The sequence below is a fragment of the Cupressus sempervirens genome, chromosome 1 (assembly GCF_028749045.1).
Source record: "Cupressus sempervirens isolate cs-2001-9-10 chromosome 1, ASM2874904v1, whole genome shotgun sequence".
Classification (NCBI taxonomy): Eukaryota; Viridiplantae; Streptophyta; class Pinopsida; order Cupressales; family Cupressaceae; genus Cupressus; species Cupressus sempervirens.
The window spans coordinates 206,643,913-206,665,330 of NC_143118.1; the positions used below are offsets into that span (position 1 = coordinate 206,643,913).

Below are 21,418 nucleotides of genomic sequence, written 5' to 3' on the forward strand. Positions count from 1 at the left end.
ATGATCCAGCGTGGTCAATGAAGAAACCGAGCCAACACAAAATGTTAGCCGCCAACTTTAGCGATGTTAACCCTCTGCAAAGAACCTATCCCATTTAAGGTCTCTCAGATCAGACATCAGTGATGGGTTGAATAGGGGGAAAAAATAGCACACAATGCCCTCCTAAATGAAATTCTAAATGTAACACTAATAACCACAATCCTACTTCTTTCCCTAACCTTATCCATGAGCATGGGAATATACATATTATTATATAGGGAACCTTATATAATAATAAATATAATCTAAAATCCCAACCCTTACTCCCCTCCTAACTATAACTGTGACCATAAGAAAACTTCTAAATATAACCCTTCCTCTAACTCTAACCCTAACTATAATTGTAACCCTATCCCTACCACTAACTGTAACCCTGAATCTAACTCTACCATAATTGGACTTTAACCCTAACTATAACTATAACCCTAAACCTAACTCTAACCTTAACCGTAACTATAACCGTAACCCAAAACCTAACCCTAATCGTAGCTAGGATTCTAATACTCTATCTACCCCTAACTCAAACTATAGCCCTAACTATACCTCAAACTCTAACCGTAACTCATATTCTAACCCTAAACCTAACCCTAACCTTGACCTTAACCCTAACCCTAACCCTAAGCCTAACCCTTTGTCTACCCCTATCTCTAACCCTAACCCTAACCCTAACCCTACCCCTAACTCTAACCCTAAATCAAACTCTTTCTGTAAATCTAACTCTACCATAATTAGACTCTAACCCTAACCCTAACTTTAATCCTGACCGAAACCCTAACCCTAACCCTAACTCTAACCTTAACCCTGACTCAATCCCCTTACCCTAACGTTAACATCGATATAACTCTCTCTATATATAACCCTAACTCTAAATATAAACCTAACCCTAACCCTAACCCTAACCCTAAATCTAAATCTAACCCTAACTGTAAGCGTAACCCTACCCCTACCCATAACTCTAATTGTAAATCTAACTCTACCATAATTGAATTTTAATTTTAACCCTAACCCTAACTCTAACCCTAACCTTGACTCAAAACTCTAACCCTAACCCTAACTCTAACATTAACCCAACTGTAAAATTAACTCTATTGGTAACTCAAACCCTAAAACTAACCCTAATTCTAACCCTAACTCTAACTCTAGCTCTAGCTCTAACCCTAACTCTAACCATAACTCAAACTCAAACCCTAAACCTAACCCTAATCCTAACCCAAATTATAATGCTCTGTCTACCCCTAACTCAAACTATAACCCTAACCCTAACTCAAACTCTAACCCTAACTCATACTCTAACCCTAAACCTGACCCTAGCCCTAACCCTAACCTAGACCCTAACCCTAACCCTAACCCTATCTATAACCCTAATCCTAACCCTAACTCTAATCCTAATCTTAACTCTAATTCTAATCCTATCTATAACCCTAATCCTAACCCTAACTCTCACCATAAATCTAACTCTACCATAATTAGAATCTAACCCTAACCCTAACCTTAACCCTAGCTCAAACCCTTACCCTAACTTTGTCCCTAACCATATATCTCCGTATGACTATAACATTTTACATTACAATATCCCAAAAATAAAATATATATTTTTATCTAAATTAAACTCCTTATATTAAATTTAAAATAATATTTGACTCAAACCTTAACCGTAACCCTAACCTTAACCATGAGCATTACGCTAACCCTAACCTTAACCATAAACATAACTCTACACCTAACTCGAACCCTAATTCTAACTCTACCATAATTGGATTCTAATCCTATCCCTAACCCTAACTATAAGCATAACTCTAACCCTAGCCTTAACCATGAGCATAACTCTAATGTTAGCCTTACTATAACCCTAACACTAACCCTAATCATAACCATAACCATAACTCTAACCCTAACCTTAACCATGACCATAACATTAACCCTAACCTTAACCATAAACATAACTCTAATCTAAACCATAACCATAACTCTAACAATAACCATAACCATAACTCTATCCCTTACCTTAACCATAGCTCAAACCCTAACCCTAACTCAAACCCTAACTCTAATGCTAACCCTAACCCTAATTCTATCCCTAAGGTTAACATTAACTATAATGGTAACTTTGTCCCTAACCATATATCTATGTATGACTATAACATTTTACATTACAATATCCCAAAAATAAAAAAATATATTTTTAATCTATATTAAACTCCTTATATTAAATTTTTAAAAATATTTTGAAGCATAATTTTATACTAACTTCATACAACTCTAATTAAAAATTAATTAACAATTTTATAGTAACCTTATCAAAATAAAAAATAAAAAGTAAATATTTTTCCTATTGCGCCGCGACTGCCACTAGCTATATATACCTCTATATATATTACGCCGAGAGTAATCGTTCTCGAGGCGCCTATTTTTATTTTCATTAATTCCAACTTCGATTAAAATAACTTTGGGATTAAATAAAAATAGGTGCCTCGAGAACGATTACTCTCGGCGTAATATATATAGAGGTATATATAGCTAGTTTAAAACCTTAGTGCCGATGGTTTGTCACGTTATTATCAAGACAAGATAATTGATTGGAAAAGTTTTCCAATGTTTGTTTACAAGAAATTCAACTATATTTTTTTATTTCACATCAAATGACCAAACCATTATGACATACATTTCTAATGTTGAACACGTGATATCTTTCTAGCCAAAGTAAAATGAATTTTGAAAATTCCGTCAAACGATTTTATGAATATTTAAAATAATAATAATAATGAGAGAGAGAATAATTTTTTTTTAAAAAGCTTGCATACCATTGGAAGACATTAGACACTAAAACCACGTTGATGACGTAAATGTGTTTTGAAGATTCCGGAGAGCACGATCTATAAACACTTTTAAAAGAACGAGATCAGAGACAAGAAATGATAAAAAAATTTGAATGTGAAGACAATATTTGACCCTAAAACCACGTTGATTATAGAGCCCACCAATTATTGTCGTCAACAACAACGAGTGTGAGGATGTTGTGAAACACGTTAACATGCCAACCACGGAATTGTAATGTTATCCTCCTTGGCCAGCTATTTATAGAGCAGTACTTGCAAATATCTTCATTGTTCGTAGGAGCTATCAATATAATATATAGGGAAATATAAGCGATTAAGCAAAACCAGATATCTTCGTTTGTTCGTAGGAGTCTGAGTCTGCAGCAAGTGATATATATTAGCGGATTGTAATCGAGTGAAGGAGCGAATTAGTAAGATGGGTTCAATTACAACAGCTACAACAGTGGGCAGCAATGGAATGAGTTCACCCGACTATGAGATGAATGGCGAAGTGGTGCTGCAGAAAGTGGCTCTCCTCCACTTGACGGACTATGCCGCAACGCTGCCTGACGAGGCATCCGAATTGATGGGGAAGAAAATCTCTCTTCAGCTTGTGAGCACCGACCAAGTGGACCCCGGTAATAATCTATGCATAATAATAATAATAATATAAGCTTTAAGCTGCTTTCTCATGGGAAGTGCATTTCTAATATTATAATTAGTATACACATAGAATTGTGTTTGCTTAACTGATGGTAATGGTAAAGAAATGGCGATTAGAAGACGTTTACAAACATAAATTTGTATTTGTATGTTGAATTAAATTTGACGAATGGTATATTCATCCCAATTTAATTAATACGATGCGATGCATGTTATCTTGTGTAGAAACGAGATTGGGCAAAACGATGGGGCAGCCTTGTCACTTGAAGTGGAGCCCATGGGACGGACCCATCTCACAAGAGATAAGCTGCGCGGTGGACGTTGAAATGGAACTTGGCACTCCGGTTCTCGGGCGCATTTATCATAAAAAACATGCACGCCCAAGAGTTCTTTCTGAAATCACTCACCATATCTGTCCCTGGCGACTGCAATGTTCGTTTCCAATGCAACTCGTGGATAACCCTTTCTTCCGTCAACCCGAATGACCGTGTTTTCTTCGCCAATAAGGTCAGTTTTTCCTTATCGCTAACACATATATATAGCAATTGCAAGGTTTTAAATTATTCAGGATTTGACCAAATAGTAGAAGCGCTAACATGAAGGTGAATGTAAATGTGTGTTTATCATCAGAGCTTTGTTCCGGAGGAAACCCCAGCGGGGCTGAGAAAGTTGAGGGAGATGGATTTGATTGGGGAGCCAGAGAAGGATGCAGAGCTGCGGAGGGAAGTGCTGGGTGGATCGCAGGAGCTCCCATATCCCAGGAGATGCCGAACTGATCGTCCGTGCATTCAAATAGGCATGTGTCTATATACATGTATACTCACTAGTCATTATGTAACTGTGAGCCTGTAATCTTGACACATGTTTTCTTATTGAATCTGTTGCAGCCCCCGAATTCGAGACTCGCACAAGCTTGATCTTCATTCCCCCGGACGAAAGGTTTCCTTATTCTGACTTTTCTGACTTTGGAGCTCACCTCATAGACGCAGTTGCTGACCTCATCGTTCCCACTCTCACTAATCTCTTCGATCACGGATTCGACTCCTTTGATGACGTAAGCGACCTCTACAAACGAGGTCTCAAAACTGCCCACAATTCTCTCAGGACTCTCCGTCAGGATAGTAGCCCACTGCATTTTGTGCAGGGACTCCTCGACAGCATCGAGGATGACATTCCGCTCATTAATTTCACTCGCCCGCAAATTGTCCAAAGTATAAATATATTGGCATTGCTTCATTAATCGATCAAAGGTTAAACAACAATTGAACCAATCTTTTGCACACCACAGTGGATGAGTGCGCTTGGAGAAGCGACGAGGAATTTGCACGCCAGACACTTGCAGGGTTGAATCCATTGGTGATCAACTGCCTAGAGGTAACCTTGACCCACTTTCTGTAACTCCCCAAAATCTTCACATTTATAACTCTTCTTCTCGTGTCTCTTCAATAACATAAACAATGGCCGCTTTAAAATTGAAATAGACATTTCCTCCCACGAGTAGCTTGGATGAAAGGATATACGGTCCAAATAAGAGCGCCATCGCCGCGCAGCACATAGAAATGAACCTTGAGGGCCTTTCGGTGGATCTGGTCTTTATTTTCTTCAAAAGCTCCCTCTTCCTTAATCTAACTGTTATTGAAATCTAATGTAAAATTAATGTGGAAAATGCAGGCCACTGCTTCTAAAAGGTTATTTATTGTGGACTACTATGATGTTTATATGCCTTAAGTGGAGCGTATAAACAAGATGTCGAAATATGCCAAGACATATGCAAGCCGCACGCTTTACTTCCTCACCAAAGGAGGGATTCTGAAGCCAGTGGCCATTGTGTTGTGTTTGCCACCAATTGATGATCAGGCGGCCGTAAGAAAGGTTTTCACACCAGGGGAACATGGGACAGAAGAAGGAGCGCTGTGGCAGCTGGCCAAAGCGCATGCTAAAGTCAATGATGCAGGTTACCATCAGCTCGTCAGTCATTGGTAAGTACCATTTTCCGACCTGTATTTTCACTATGCAGTATGCACATTACCATTTTACCACCGTAATATACCAACAACCACTTAAACTATATTCTGGCAAAATCGATCAAAGATTATAAGTTGCCTAAAAACTTCTTAAAGATAAACACGTTTTGCTCTCCAATTGTCCGCAAGTTAACAACACATTGTATCACGGAGCCTTTCATTATAGCAACCCACAGACAACTAAGCAAAATGCACCCAGTATACAAATTGTTAATACCTCATTACGTGGATACCATGGACATCAATCAAGCTGCCCGTCAGAGTTTGATAAATGCGTCAGGTATTATTGAACAAGGCTTCACGCCTAGCAGATATTGTATAGAATTGTCATCTAAAGCCTACAAGCAGTGGAAATTCAATGAACAAGGATTAGAGACCGATCTGCTCAAAAGGTAACTTATTTAATAGCTCGACTGCTGCATTACCTATGCTGGTTCATAACATTTATTCGTAATATGGTGAAATGTTGCTAAAAAGCTGATTACTGTCCTTTTACATCCATTTCATTTTTCCAATCCAGTTAACAGAGATACCGAAAATTTGACCCGTTACTTCACAATGTACTGTGCAGGGGAATGGCAGTCCGTGATTCAAAGGCACCGAATGGTTTGAAGCTTGTGATCAAGGACTACCCATATGCTGTTGACCTTGTATAGAAATATGGTTTGCCGTGAAACAGTGGGTTTCAGACTACCTGTCCCTCTACTACAAGGATGATGCCTCCATTAGAAATAACAAGGAATTGCAGGCTTGGTGGGATGAGATAGTAAATGTCGGCCACGGAGAACTCAGGGACGATCCAAGCAGATGGTACAAGATGGATTCTTTGGTTGAAGCAGTTCAAATAGTGACGACTATAATCTGGACTGGATCTGCTCACCATGCTGCAGTCAACTTTGGGCAGTACTCGTACGGGGGATACATGCCCAATCTACCTACCATGAGTAGACGCTTGATTCCAGAAAAGGGAACACCTGAGTATGATGAACTTGTTAAGGATCCAGAGGAATTCTTCCTCAAGACCGTCTCCGCTCCCACGCAAGCAACCCTTGTGATGGTTGTTCTGAAAATTTTGTCAAAGCATGCGAAAAATGAGTTGTATGTGGGACAGTTGCAGGGCTCCACCATGGATAGAGTAGATGATCTCCGTATTCAAGAGAGATTTACAAAATTTTCAGAGAACATGACAAAGATTGAGAATATTATAATTGACAGGAATAACAAGTGTCATGTTTACAAGAACAGGACCGGACCTGCAAAAGTCCCTTACACACTGCTATACCCCAACACTACTGATCTATCAAAATCAGGTGGTCTCACAGGCCGTGGCGTGCCCAATAGCATATCTATTTAATGGCATCTTCGCACAGACAAGAAATTCCAAACCTTCACTCGAAGCACTTCCATTCACAATACGGCTGCAACTCAAAATTATCATCCGTCACACATGACAATTGAGCACCATTGTTTTCTTTTGTTTTGAATTTTGAGCAGAGATTTTACACACATTAAATTGTACCTTCTAGCCGTTCTTCAATGTACCAATAAAGATTTATTAATTTATGTTCTTCCCATAAGAAATGTGGTTCTTCTCTTCAATTTAATGTTTAATAAAAGTGAAGATTTATAACTTCTACGAATCAATTAAACAAAGAAATTTTTTTATTAAAATAAGGTCGAAAATGTAATATATTACCTTCATAAAAAACAATTATGCTTTAATTAGATGCTTCTTAAATTGCTTTAAGAGAAATTATTCCATGTATTTTCGAATGAAGTATTTATCTTAATCTATCTATTAGAAGAATCATTAAATTGTAAACAAATGGAATCCATGTGTTTTATTGATATGTCATTTATTCCCATGGTTGAATATTTGTAGGAATACTTGGCACCTTTTATGGGATCGTGAATGTATGAATTGATCAAAAAAATATCTTTCTTGAAGGGGGAGAATGAAAACTGGAATAAAATCTGAAAACTGGAATAAAATCTGTCATTTTTCAAATATTATGGTGTAAAAAGCTAGTATAAAATGAATGCTAAAATTTAGAGAAGATTCAAGGAAGTTCAGCGAATCAAGGGAGATAGAAATAAAATATTATTATAAATTTTGAGCATACATTTTACATGCATTAAATTGTACCTTCAAGTTGTTTAATAAAAGTGATGATTTAAAACTTTAATGAATCAATTAAACAAAGAAAAATATATTTTGACACAAGATAAAAAATGCAACATATTCATTATTTTGATCCTAAGGTTCTTATCAAGACATTTAGTATACATTTCATTGTTTAGAACATTTTCGTAGACCATAACAAGCCTTATGTCATGTCTCCTAATCATGATAGAGAAATTAAAGAATTATAATATAAAATAATATATTTTGTCATAATAATAATACGTTACTCATATCAATATAGTAATATTGAATGAAATAATAATACTATATTATCTATTAATAATAATATATGATAATTGTACATATAAATATTATATAGGATCATAAATTTAATATGTCATAATATCAAATGCAACATCGAAATAAGAAATAGTCTTATATAAAAATATAAATAAATTATATACAAATCATTATCATATAATATGATATTACCTTATAATTGTAATATTTAATAGAGAAATAAATTGTATATGATATGATTCACATATATAATAATATTTTAATATTAAAGTATAAATATAAATAAATGATAAATATAACAAAACTAATTTGAATAGACACATCCCCTCTTACAATGAAATATATAAATGAATACAAACACAAAGGAGAGAAATCATTGATTGTTTACGAAATAAAGTGGTAAATATTTAAAAGATTGGGAAGAGGGATATTATAGTGGTATCAGAGCATGATCCTGCCATCTTAACAAATTCAATATTTGTTCTGTTAATTATTGTTAATTGGACAATGTTATTTTTGACCCAAAAATAGCAGTAGTATTTATGGGTAGCTTGGATAGCTGTTCGTCCTTTCTATGTATAGCAGCATTAGTTATTACGCCGAGAGGCATTCTATACAATGGCAACACAAATGCCCAACACGGGAATATGCCAAGATTCCTGTAAACAAAAAAGAATTGGGAGCATTTACAAACTTCCAAATTAAATATTAAAAAAGAATTCCCGAAATAGTAGCTGGCCGAAATAATAGGAAGCCAAATGGAGGCCGAAATAATAGGCTCGAAAAAGTAGGGCCCGAAAAAGTAGGACCTGAAAAAATAGGGCCCGAAAAAATAGGGGCGAAATATTTTCAATATGGTTTTTTTTTTGTTAAATATAATTTTGCATGCACATTCATGCTTTTTTTTTGCGGGGAGTGGGGGAATTTGAAACAAATTCGTGGAATGTGAAGAGACGTCTGTTGGGGGATATGAGGAGCCTCTCAGAAGTTATAAAACCAAGGCTCCTCATTTCATTTTCATTTTATGTTTTTGCAGGAAGAAAGAGGTGGAGGTTATTGTAGGATTAGATTGGAGTTTTTGAATAGGAGTAAATTGAAGTTTTGGAGTAACATTTTTGCAGGTGAGATTTCTATTTTTTATTTACATTTTCATTTAGATTTAGATGTAGAAGTAAATTGAAATTCAAAATTAGTTATAATATTCTAATTTGACTTATATTTCAATTTTAATTAATTTCATTTAGATTTAGAATTCTGTTCATATGACCGAAATTGAGGCCACTGGAGGACCTGTGCAGAGTTTTTCGTGGAGATAAGCATGTGGGTACTGAATCAAGGCACATTAGGCCTCTTGGAGATGTAATTGCGGTGACTTCCATGGCTTTTTGAATCGAATAGGGCAATCTAAACAATCTCAGATCTGAAATTCTTTTTTTCCTTTTCAGCCGAAGACAGAACAAAGATTGCTTGCAAGAAATTTTGCAGAGTTTAAGATTTGATTGCTTGTGGCCGACTATTCTTGGTAACTGATATTTCTATTGTATATTCCCGTGCCCAGCACGGAAAGTTTTAATCTATACAATTTATTTTGTGCATTTAGTGCACAAACTAAAGAATGCATATGCAATCAATTTTTTTATCAATCTTTATGATAGCTCTTTTTTTTAAATAGAAAATAGAAATTATTCTTTTATGTATGTAGAAAAAAATTAGAAAGATTTTATGTATGTAGAAAATTAAAAGAATTCTATATACATCTAGATTTATTGAAAAGAATTCTACTTACATCTAGATATTTTGATTGAAATAACCATAATGTGAAAACAAAATATAAAATAGAAATGTTAATATATGTATGTAGAAAAAATTAGAAAGATTGCATGCATCTAAAAAAATTCTATTTACATCTAGATTTTTTTAGAATGGAAAAAAATGGATAATAGAAATATCAGTTGCATGTTTGTAGAAATAAATTAGAAAAACATGTATCTAGAAATTAAAAAGATTCTATATGCGTCTAATTTTTAGATTTTACTTTATTCTAAACTAATTATTGATGGATATATATTTTAAAAATATTTATGTAGTTTAAATTTTAGATTTTAATTAATTTGTATGCAAATAGGAAAAAGAATAAATATTTTATATATATGTAGATTAATTTCTATTTTTAATGTAAAAACAAAATATAAAATAGAAATGTTAATATATGTATGTAGAAAAAATTAGAAGGATTGCATCCATCTAAAAAAATTCTATTTACATCTAGATTTTTTTAGAATGGAAAAAAATTGGATAATAGAAATATCAGTTGCATGTTTGTAGAAATAAATTAGAAAAACGTGTATCTAGAAATTAAAAAGATTCTATATGTGTCTAATTCTTAGATTTTACTTTATTCTAAACTAATTATTGATGGATATATATTTTAAAAATATTTATGTAGTTTAAAGTTTAGATTTTAATTAATTTGTATGCAAATAGGAAAAAGAATAAATATTTTATATATATGTAGATTAATTTCTATTTTTAAAATTTACAAGTAAATGAGTACTTTATTCATTTAAAGTAAACAAGTTTTTAAGTAATATATTTTTATTTTAGAAATATATTAATCATAATGTTCATTTATTATTACTTATTTAATATACTTACTCTCAAATCTAAGACAATAGAAATGATATTTTATTAACTTTGAAATAGGGAAGTGTTAAGCAAGTTCGTTTACAAAAATACCAAAAATATATTTGGTCTTTGATCAAATTGGAGTTAATATTAGAAATATAAATATGATCATTAACAATTAAGCTAAATTCGGTTCAAAACAATAATGTTATTTAAATTTAAATAAATTTTTTTGAAAAGAATTCTATTTACATCTACATATTTTGATTGAAATAACCATAATGTAAAAACAAAATATAAAATAGAAATGTTAATATATGTATGTAGAAAAAATTAGAAAGATTGCATGCATCTAAAAAAATTCTATTTACATCTAGATTTTTTTAGAATGGAAAAAAATGGATAATAGAAATATCAGTTGCATGTTTGTAGAAATAAATTAGAAAAACATGTATATAGAAATTAAAAAGATTCTATATGTGTCTAATTTTTAGATTTTACTCTATTCTAAACTATTTATTGATGGATATATATTTTAAAAATATTTATGTAGTTTAAAGTTTAGATTTTAATTAATTTGTATGCAAATAGGAAAAAGAATAAATATTTTATATATATGTAGATTAATTTCTATTTTTAAAATTTACAAGTAAATGAGTACTTTATTCATTTAAAGTAAACAAGTTTTTAAGTAATATATTTCTATTTTAGAAATATATTAATCATAATGTTCATTTATTATTACTTATTTAATATACTTACTCTCAAATCTAAGACAATAGAAATGATATTTTATTAACTTTAAAATAGGGAAGTGTTAAGCAAGTTCGTTTACAAAAATACCAAAAATATATTTGGTCTTTGATCAAATTGGAGTTAATATTAGAAATATAAATATGATCATTAACAATTAAGCTAAATTCAATTCAAAACAATAATATTATTTAAATTTAAATAAAATAAGCCATGTTTACTTTGAAACATCAAACAACTAATTAACTAATACAATAATTAAAATAACTGAATCTATTATGACATAGAAAAATATTTTCGAAGTATAATTTCTTTGTTTTTGAATCAATATGAGTTTTTTTTTCTACTTGAAAAGATAAACCATCCTAATTGTCATCCTTAGTTAACCCTAACAACAACCCCTACCTTAGCCCTAGCCCCAACAATGATGTACAATATAACTATAATCCAACATTAAACTATAATTATAGCACTAAAACATATCCCTATTGATATAACGAAAATCTCAGTCCAAACCATAATCTAAACCAAAAACCTACACACTAATATTGGTTATAGTCCTAACTCTAAAATCTAACCCTTAACCATAATGTAAACAAAAACTCCAAAATATTGATCAAAATCCTAAACCTACCTATATGGATAACCATGATATTAAACTCTAAATCCAGTCCCAAGGTCCTAACCATGGTGTAAACCTATAACTGAACTCTTAAAAAATTTACTAATCCCTGATCCTAATCACATTCCCAACTTTAAACTTGAACCATAAACCATAGTTGTAACCATAATCATAAACTTAAACAAAACCCTAACCCTAAAGGTACAATCATAAAATTAATCATAGCTTAGACCCTAATCCTAGCACAAACCGCAATCATGACCAAAAATAAATCTTCACCTTACCCCTAATCATAATTTCAATGTTAACCCTAACATTAGTTTCAATCCTACCATGATATGAACCCTAATATAGATTTCACCTTGATCCTCACCCTAATCTTAAGTCTAATTAAACCCTGACTAAAACCTAATCTAAATGATATATCTAACTATAATCCTAACTGTAATTATCATACAACCCAATGCTAACCCTCATGTATATTTAATCCCTAATCTTAACTCTAAATATTCTATAAACTCTAGAATTGACCTTGATTCTAACCATAACCCTAAAATCTAAATTTCAACCATAGCACGAAAGGTGGGGACCCTCGCTACATGGCACAATTCTGGGTCTTGGAGCCTTGCGAAAGCACTACAGAGTGAGGAAATGTCATAAAGGTGACATGTAGTAGCATGATGCAATTTTGGGCTTTAGAGCATTGCAGAAACAATGCAGCTTAAAGAGGCGCTAGAATGGAGACTCAGGGAAAGAAGAGGAAAGACATTCATGTCGCTGGCAAAAAACTATGAAAAGAGATAACATGATGTCTTAACCTCCCACAAAAAATGCAAGGTTGATCCCAAAGGGGGATTTGGTTTCCCCAAAAATGAATGATGGTCATCGATGAAGGTCTTCCTCTCGAAATAGACGGCATAGATGCATCGTGAATCCTCACCAATGAAGGATTAAGTCGCAACCGTCGATGTCGATTCCCCCCTCAAAAAGGATGACTGAGATGCAACGAGAAAACTCCTCCCAATGAAGGATTAAGTCACATTCGATGATCAAGATTGGCTTTATTTCCAATGGATGACTAAGATGTAGTGAAGAGATTCCTCCCAACAAATGAAGTAGATAGCACAAAAGGTGTGAACCCCCTCCATGTGGCACAATTTTGGGTCTTAAAGACTCATGAAAGCATTGTGGAGTGAGGAAATGTTGGAAAGGCAATGCGTGGTAGCATGATGCAATTTTGGGCTTCAGAGAATTGAAGAAACAATGTAGCATGACGATGCATCAGAATGGAGATGCATGGCAGCATCTTGTGCAATTCTAGGCTTTAGAGTGTTTCAAAGACACTAGCATATAAAGAAACGTTAGAATGGGAATGCATGGCAACATCTTGCACTTTTGGGAAGATGGGAAGATAGCTCGCGAAGAAATAAGAGTTATCAAATCTCGCAGCATGAATCAACCCGACCAAGAAAAAATGATCCAGCGTGGTCAATGAAGAAACTGAGCCAACACAAAATGTTAGCCGCCAACTTTAGCGATGTTAACCCTCTGCAAAGAACCTATCCCATTTAAGGTCTCTTAGATCAGACATCAGTGATGGGTTGAATGGGGGGAAAAAATAGCACACAATGCCCTCCTAAATGAAATTCTAAATGTAACACTAATAACCACAGTCCTACTTCTTTCCCTAACCTTATCCATGAGCGTGGGAATATACATATTATTATATAGGGCACCTTATATAATAATAAATATAATCTAAAATCCCAACCCTTACTCCACTCCTAACTATAACTGTGACCATAAGAAAACTTCTAAATATAACCCTTCCTCTAACTCTAACCCTAACCCTAACCCTAACTATAATTGTAACCCTATCCCTACCACTAACTGTAACCCTGAATCTAACTCTACCATAATTGAACTTTAACCCTAACTATAACTATAACCCTAAACCTAACTCTAACCTTAACCGTAACCATAACCGTAACCCAAAACCTAACCCTAATCGTAGCTAGGATTCTAATACTCTGTCTACCCCTAACTCAAACTATAGCCCTAACTATACCTCAAACTCTAACCGTAACTCATATTCTAACCCTAAACCTAACCCTAACCTTGACCCTAACCCTAACCCTAAGCCTAAGCCTAACCCTTTGTATACCCCTATCTCTAACCCTAACCCTAACCCTAACCCTACCCCTAACTCTAACTCTTTCTGTAAATCTAACTCTACCATAATTAGACTCTAACCCTAACCCTAACTTTAATCCTGACTGAAACCCTAACCCTAACCCTAACTTTAATCCTGACTGAAACCCTAACCCTAACCCTAACTCTAACCTTAACCCTTACTCAATCCCCTTACCCTAACCTTAACATTGATATAACTCTCTCTATATATAACCCTAACTCTAAATATAAACCTAACCCTAACCCTAACCCTAACCCTAAATCTAACTCTAACCCTAACTGTAAGCGTAACCCTACCCCTACCCATAACTCTAACTGTAAATCTAACTCTACCATAATTGGATTTTAATTTTAACCCTAACCCTAACTCTAACCCTAACCTTGACTCAAAACTCTAACCCTAACCCTAACTCTAACATTAACCCAACTGTAAAATTAACTCTATTGGTAACTCAAACCCTAAAACTAACCCTAATTCTAACCCTAACTCTAACTCTAGCTCTAGCTCTAACCCTAACTCTAACCATAACTCAAACTCAAACCCTAAACCTAACCCTAATCCTAACCCAAATTATAATGCTCTGTCTACCCCTAACTCAAACTATAACCCTAACCCTAACTCAAACTCTAACCCTAACTCATACTCTAACCCTAAACCTGACCCTAGCCCTAACCCTAACCTAGACCCTAACCCTAACCCTAACCCTATCTATAACCCTAATCCTAACCCTAACTCTAATCCTAATCTTAACTCTAATTCTAATCCTATCTATAACCCTAATCCTAACCCTAACTCTAACCATAAATCTAACTCTACCATAATTAGAGTCTAACCCTAACCCTAACCTTAACCCTAGCTCAAACCCTTACCCTAACTTTGTCCCTAACCATATATCTCCGTATGACTATAACATTTTACATTACAATATCCCAAAAATAAAATATATATTTTTATCTAAATTAAACTCCTTATATTAAATTTAAAATAATATTTGACTCAAACCTTAACCGTAACCCTAACCTTAACCATGAGCATTACTCTAACCCTAACCTTAACCATAAACATAACTCTACACCTAACTCTAACCCTAATTCTAACTCTACCATAATTGGATTCTAATCCTATCCCTAACCCTAACTATGAGCATAACTCTAACGCTAGCCTTAACCATGAGCATAACTCTAACGTTAGCCTTACTATAACCCTAACACTAACCCTAATCATAACCATAACCATAACTCTAACCCTAACCTTAACCATGACCATAACATTAACCCTAACCTTAACCATAAACATAGCTCTAATCTAAACCATAACCATAACTCTAACAATAACCATAACCATAACTCTATCCCTTACCTTAACCATAGCTCAAACCCTAACCCTAACTCCAACCCTAACTCTAATGCTAACCCTAACCCTAATTCTATCCCTAAGGTTAACATTAACTATAATGGTAACTTTGTCCCTAACCATATATCTATGTATGACTATAACATTTTACATTACAATATCCCAAAAATAAAAAATATATTTTTAATCTATATTAAACTCCTTATATTAAATTTTTAAAAATATTTTGAAGCATAATTTTATACTAACTTCATACAACTCTAATTAAAAATTAATTAACAATTTTATAGTAACCTTATCAAAATAAAAAATAAAAAGTAAATATTTTTCCTATTGCGCCGCGACTGCCACTAGCTATATCTACCTCTATATATATTATGCCGAGAGTAATCGTTCTCGAGGCGCCTATTTTTATTTTCATTAATCCCAACTTCGATTAAAATAACTTTGGGATTAAATAAAAATAGGTGCCTCGAGAACGATTACTCTCGGCGTAATATATATAGAGGTATATATAGCTAGTTTAAAACCTTAGTGCCGATGGTTTGTCACGTTATTATCAAGAAAAGATAATTGATTGGAAAAGTTTTCCAATGTTTGTTTACAAGAAATTCAACTATATTTTTTTATTTCACATCAAATGACCAAACCATTATGACATACATTTCTAATGTTGAACACGTGATAACTTTCTAGCCAAAGTAAAATGAATTTTGAAAATTCTGTCAAACGATTTTATGAATATTTAAAATAATAATAATAATGAGAGAGGGAATAATTTTTAAAAAAAAGCTTGCATACCATTGGAAGACATTAGACACTAAAACCACGTTGATGACGTAAATGTGTTTTGAAGATTTCGGAGAGCGGGATCTATAAACACTTTTAAAAGAACGAGATCAGAGACAAGAAATGATAAAAAAATTTGAATGTGAAGACAATATTTGACCCTAAAACCACGTTGATTATAGAGCCCACCAATTATTGTCGTCAACAACAACGAGTGTGAGGATGTTGTGAAACACGTTAACATGCCAACCACGGAATCGTAATGTTATCCTCCTTGGCCAGCTATTTATAGAGCAATACTTGCAAATATCTTCATTGTTCGTAGGACCTATCAATATAATATATAGGGAAATATAAGCGATTAAGCAAAACTAGATATCTTCGTTTGTTCGTAGGAGTCTGAGTCTGCAGCAAGTGATATATATTAGCGGATTGTAATCGAGTGAAGGAGCGAATTAGTAAGATGGGTTCAATTACAACAGCTGCAATAGTGGGCAGCAATGGAATGAGTTCACCCGACTATGAGATGAATGGTGAAGTGGTGCTGCAGAAAGTGGCTCTCCTCCACTTGACGGACTACGCTGCAACGCTGCTTGACGAGGCATCTGAATTGATGGGGAACAAAATCTCTCTTCAGCTTGTGAGCACCGACCAAGTGGACCCCGGCAATAATCTATGCATAATAATAATAATAATATAAGCTTTAAGCTGCTTTCTCATGGGAAGTGCATTTCTAATATTATAATTAGTATACACATAGAATTGTGTTTGCTTAACTGATGGTAATGGTAAAGAAATGGCGATTAGAAGACGTTTACACACATAAATTTGTATTTGTATGTTGATATTAAAGGGTATGAATTAAATTTGAAGAATGGTATATTCATCCCAATTTAATTAATACGATGCGATGCATGTTATCTTGTGTAGAAACGAGATTGGGCAAAACGATGGGGCAGCCTTGTCACTTGAAGTGGAGCCCATGGGACGGACCCATCTCACAAGAGACAAGCTGCGCGGTGGACGTTGAAATGGAACTTGGCACTCCGGTTCCCAGGCGCATTTTTCATAAAAAACATGCACGCCCAAGAGTTCTTTCTGAAATCACTCACCATATCTGTCCCTGGCGACTGCAATGTTCGTTTCCAATGCAACTCGTGGATAACCCTTTCTTTCGTCAACCCGAATGACCGTGTTTTCTTCGCCAATAAGGTCAATTTTTCCTTATCGCTAACACATATATATAGCAATTGCAAGGTTTTAAATTATTCAGGATTTGACCAAATAGTAGAAGCGCTAACATGAAGGTGAATGTGAATGTGTGTTTATCATCAGAGCTTTGTTCCGGAGGAAACCCCGGCGGGGCTGAGAAAGTTGAGGGAGATGGATTTGATTGGGGAGCCAGAGAAGGATGCAGAGCTGCGGAGGGAAGTGCTGGGTGGATCGCAGGAGCTCCCATATCCCAGGAGATGCCGAACTGGTCGTCCGCGCATTCAAATAGGCATGTGTCTATATACATGTATACTCACTAGTCATTATGTAACTGTGAGCCTGTAATCTTGACACATGTTTTCTTATTGAATCTGTTGCAGCCCCCGAATTCGAGACTCGCACAAGCTTGATCTTCATTCCCCCAGACGAAAGGTTTCCTTATTCTGACTATTCTGACTTTGGAGCTCACCTCATAGACGCAGTTGCTGACCTCATCGTTCCCACTCTCACTAATCTCTTCGATCACGGATTTGACTCCTTTGATGACGTAAGCGACCTCTACAAACGAGGTCTCAAAACTGCCCACAATTCTCTCAGGACTCTCCGTCAGGATAGCAGCCCACTGCATTTTGTGCAGGGACTCCTCGACAGCATCGAGGATGACATTCCGCTCATTAATTTCACTCGCCCGCAAATTGTCCAAAGTATAAATATATTGGCATTGCTTCATTAATCGATCTACAATCTATTAAGGTTAAACAACAATTGAACCAATCTTTTGCACACCACAGCGGATGAGTGCGCTTGGAGAAGCGACGAGGAATTTGCACGCCAGACACTTGCAAGGCTGAATCCATTGGTGATCAAGTGCCTAGAGGTAACCTTGACCCACTTTCTGTAACTCCCCAAAATCTTCACATTTATAACTCTTCTTCTCGTGTCTCTTCAATAACATAAACAATGGCCGCTTTAAAATTGAAACAGACATTTCCTCCCACGAGTAGCTTGGATGAAAGGATATACGGTCCAAATAAGAGCGCCATCGCCGCACAGCACATAGAAATGAACCTTGAGGGCCTTTCGGTGGATCTGGTCTTTATTTTCTTCAAGAGCTCCCTCTTCCTTAATCTAACTGTTATTGAAATCTAATGTAAAATTAATGTGGAAAATGCAGGCCACTGCTTCTAAAAGGTTATTTATTGTGGACTACTATGATGTTTATATGCCTTAAGTGGAGCGTATAAACAAGATGTCGAAAGATGCCAAGACATATGCAAGCCGCACGCTTTACTTCCTCACCAAAGGAGGGATTCTGAAGCCAGTGGCCATTGAGTTGTGTTTGCCACCAATTGATGATCAGGCGGCCGTAAGAAAGGTTTTCACACCAGGGGAACATGGGACAGAAGAAGGAGCGCTGTGGCAGCTGGCCAAAGCGCATGCTAAAGTCAATGATGTAGGTTACCATCAGCTCGTCAGTCATTGGTAAGTACCATTTTCCGACCTGTATTTTCACTATGCAGTATGCACATTACCATTTTCCCACCGTAATATACCAACAGCCACTTAAATTATATTCTGGCAAAATCGATCAAAGATTATAAGTTGCCTAAAAACTTCTTAAAGATAAACACGTTTTGCTCTCCAATTGTCCGCAAGTTAACAACACATTGTATCACGGAGCCTTTCATTATAGCAACCCACAGACAACTAAGCAAAATGCACCCAGTATACAAATTGTTAATACCTCATTACGTGGATACCATGGACATCAATCAAGCTGCCTGTCAGAGTTTGATAAATGCGTCAGGTATTATTGAACAAGGCTTCACGCCTAGCAGATATTGTATAGAATTGTCATCTAAAGCCTACAAGCAGTGGAAATTCAATGAACAAGGATTAGAGACCGATCTGCTCAAAAGGTAACTTATTTAATAGCTCGACTGCTGCATTACCTATGCTGGTTCATAACATTTATTCGTAATATGGTGAAATGTTGCTAAAAAGCTGATTACTGTCCTTTTACATCCGTTTCATTTTTCCAATCCAGTTAACAGAGATACCGAAAATTTGACCCGTTACTTCACAATGTACTGTGCAGGGGAATGGCAGTCCGTGATTCAAAGGCACCGAATGGTTTGAAGCTTGTGATCAAGGACTACCCATATGCTGTTGACCTTGTATAGAAATATGGTTTGCCGTGAAACAGTGGGTTTCAGACTACCTGTCCCTCTACTACAAGGATGATGCCTCCATTAGAAATAAAAAGGAATTGCAGGCTTGGTGGGATGAGATAGTAAATGTTGGCCACGGAGAACTCAGGGACGATCCAAGCAGATGGTACAAGATGGATTCTTTGGTTGAAGCAGTTCAAATAGTGACGACTATAATCTGAACTGCATTTGCTCACCATGCTGCAGTCAACTTTGGGCAGTACTCGTACGGGGGATACATGCCCAATCTACCTACCATGAGTAGACGCTTGATTCCAGAAAAGGGAACACCTGAGTATGATGAACTTGTTAAGGATCCAGAGGAATTCTTCCTCAAGACCGTCTCCGCTCCCACGCAAGCAACCCTTGTCATGGCTGTTCTGGAAATTTTGTCAAACCATGCAAAAAATGAGTTGTATGTGGGACAGTTGCAGGGCTCCACCATTGATAGAGTAGATGATCTCCGTATTCAAGAGAGATTTACAAAATTTTCAGAGAACATGACAAAGATTGAGAATATTATTATTGACAGGAATAACAACTGTCATGTTTACAAGAACAGGACCGGACCTGCAAAAGTCCCTTACACACTGCTATACCCCAACACTACTGATCTATCAAAATCAGGTGGTCTCACAGGCCGTGGTGTGCCCAATAGCATATCTATTTAATGGCATCTTCGCACAGACAAGAAATTCCAAACCTTCACTCGAAGCACTTCCATTCACAATACGGCTGCAACTCAAAATTATCATCCGTCACACATGACAATTGAGCACCATTGTTTTCTTTTGTTTTGAATTTTGAGCAGAGATTTTACACACATTAAATTGTACCTTCTAGCCGTTCTTCAATGTACCAATAAAGATTTATTAATTTATGTTCTTCCCATAAGAAATGTGGTTGTTCTCTTCAATTTAATGTTTAATAAAAGTGAAGATTTATAACTTCTATGAATCAATTAAACAAAGAAAATTTTATATTAAAATAAGGACGAAAATGTAATATATTACCTTCATAAAAAACAATTATGCTTTAATTAGATGCTTCTTAAATTGCTTTAAGAGAAATTATTCCATGTATTTTCGAATGAAGTATTTATCTTAATCTATCTATTAGAAGAATCATTAAATTGTAAACAAATGGAATCCATGTGTTTTATTGATATGTCATTTATTCCCATGGTTGAATATTTGTAGGAATACTTGGCACCTTTTATGGGATCGTGAATGTATGAATTGATCAAAAAAATATGTTTCTTGAAGGGGGAGAATGAAAACTGGAATAAAATCTGAAAACTGGAATAAAATCTGTCATTTTTCAAATATTATGGTGTAAAAAGCTAGTATAAAATGAATGCTAAAATTTAGAGAAGATTCAAGGAAGTTCAGCGAATCAATGGAGATAGAAATAAAATATTATTTTAAATTTTGAGCATACATTTTACATGCATTAAATTGTACCTTCTAGTTGTTTAATAAAAGTGATGATTTAAAACTTTAATGAATCAATTAAACAAAGAAAAATATATTTTGACACAAGATAAAAAAATGCAACATATTCATTATTTTGATCCTAAGGTTCTTATCAAGACATTTAGTATACATTTCATTGTTTAGAACATTTTCATAGACCATAACAAGCCTTATGTCATGTCTCCTAATCATGATAGAGAAATTAAAGAATTATAATA

The 21,418-nt window shown here is 34.8% G+C and overlaps 2 pseudogenes; both read left to right on the plus strand.

The window, feature by feature from the left end:
* The first annotated feature begins 3,291 nt into the window (after positions 1–3,291).
* LOC149576863 (linoleate 9S-lipoxygenase-like) lies at positions 3,292–6,896 on the plus strand (annotated as a pseudogene).
* Positions 6,897–16,766: 9,870 nt separating this feature from the next.
* Positions 16,767–20,396, plus strand: LOC149576864 (linoleate 9S-lipoxygenase A-like; annotated as a pseudogene).
* Positions 20,397–21,418: the final 1,022 nt, after the last annotated feature.